A 2,134-nucleotide genomic window follows, 5' to 3' on the forward strand; every position below is an offset into this window, starting at 1 on the left:
TGAGCACAAAGCTCATGGGCTGATGGTGGTGTCAGGGCTGAGGACTCCACACTCCTTCCCTAGGCTGGTGGCAGGTGAACGAGGGTGATCCAGAGCTAAGTGAGTTAGACCAGGTTTTTCCAATCTCATCTGATGGCTTTTGGCACAGAAAGTGTTGGGTGGTAATGGATAACAAAGGAAGCGGAAAGCAGGACCCCCTGATAAAGGTGGGGAGACAGAAGGGAAGCCCCGAACTCCTCACCCACGGCCAATTTCAGAGGGAGGGGAGGGTTACAAACTAAACTTTAGCCAAGGATGGGAGTAGAGCAGTAGGGACAATGACTTGGATGAGGCATCACTTAAGACTTAAGAAAGCAGGGTTGCAGGCAAAGTGCCCCCAAGCACAGCAGTAGTCCCACGGCTGCCACCTGAAGCCTTCCCATGTATTCTAAGGGCCACCACACAGCTCTGGTGGGAGGGCAGTGTAGGCAAAGGTAGATCCAGGCCATGTGCCAGCTGCAGGTGGTTGTGTGATGTGCCTGTTGCCTTAGCTGTGCCCACCGCTCCCGGAAGAAACCGATTTCAACACACCTTCTTGACCCCAGAAGTTCAACCAGGCAGACAGCGGTTACACTCGACAGAAGACATTACACAGCACAACTTAGGTATTTCAAATGGACAAAAAATTAGTATCAGGACAGTGTCTCAGGATGAAGTATGAATGGAGCTTCCTCTCCAGTACTTTGAGGTCTACGGATGTAACTAGAAAATTCACTACTGTGGAAAATGAAGACTTAGGTGGATGGGGAGGGGAAGCCAGGGCCCTGGTGGCTAACCGCTGTAACACTGTGCTTCTGGCTGCTGGGGCAGCTTCGTGTTCTCTTCTGACGTCATCAAGCGTCGAAGCTCCTGCCGGATGACTTGAATGCTGTGGGAATTCTGCCACTTGGCCAGCACTGCCGTGGCTCTCGGGTCCATCACTCCATGCGAACTTCTCACTCCGCTTGTGTTGACTTTCGTTACAAATATTACAGGGTATTCAGGCCCACGCTCTATTTTAAGGCTGTATATTAGGGATTCATAAATTGTTCTTGGAGGCCCAATTATCATCCCTGTCCATCTTGTAAGCGTCATGTCTTCGTGGTCCTCTAGACCCCGGCTCAGGGTGCTGTCGCCTACTCCTTTCTGGCCTTCTTCGAGGGACTTTTACTCCCAACCCTGTGGTGGCTGCCATCTTGCATCACTGTAATACGACAATATTCAGGGGGTGGGGAGACTTAATAATGACCACAATCCAGGTATAAAATATAGATACCAACCCAAACTCTTAATAATGCCGGATGGATACCAATTATGTCTTACATTGAAAAAGTTCTTTTGGCACAATACTATGAAAACATGGCAGAACAGACAAAAAAAATCTTTTAGCAACAAGAAGTTTGTGTTTTACCCACCAGCAGGATTCTCCCAGTGTGTTCAAGAGTTTGGTCTAGGTATATGCATACCATACCAGGGGAAAACACAAAAATGAATTTCAAGGGAGTATTTATCCTCGTATTTCAATTGGCATACTTAGTGTATTTTACATAATTAACTTGATAACAAAGCCAGCATTAAATCTTTTTACCTGGGCAACAAAGTATCCCATAATATCTGCAATATTTGATGGGAATAGATTCTTGGACTTTGCAAGCACTTAAGGCTACAATTTCTCATGACATGATATTGCATATCAGTGTAATTAAGGCAAACTCCAGCTAATTAAAATGTGAACTTTATAGGACGTCTGTGAATTTAACATAAACTAGAATATTACAGCTCTGTTGAGTTTAATATTATCATTCAGCACTATTGCTACTATTTTACCTTATTAAAATCTTAATCATTTTATTAATAAAATTGGCAATATATAAATAATAAAATAAAATAATTTGAGTAGCTATGAACTTCATACTTAGCTGTTTCAGCATATCAATTAATAAACACTGATTTGCCTTTTATTTGGATGGTTTAATTTATTTAATGATAATTATCTTAATAAAATTATAGTACTGTTGGTAAGTAAAATAATAAAATAACTTGTTAGTTTTAATAATGAATAATTTGTTGTTGAGCATGCTGGAATCATTAGTAAAAGGTGAGTACAGACTTAGAA

At 42.4% G+C, this 2,134-nt stretch overlaps 1 pseudogene; it reads right to left on the minus strand.

Annotated features, from left to right (window-relative positions):
• Nucleotides 1-810: 810 nt before the first annotated feature.
• Nucleotides 811-1,213, minus strand: LOC127204308 (ubiquitin-conjugating enzyme E2 variant 1-like; annotated as a pseudogene).
• Between the last annotated feature and the right edge of the window lie 921 nt (nucleotides 1,214-2,134).

The sequence above is a fragment of the Acomys russatus genome, chromosome 20 (assembly GCF_903995435.1).
Source record: "Acomys russatus chromosome 20, mAcoRus1.1, whole genome shotgun sequence".
NCBI lineage: Eukaryota > Metazoa > Chordata > Mammalia > Rodentia > Muridae > Acomys > Acomys russatus.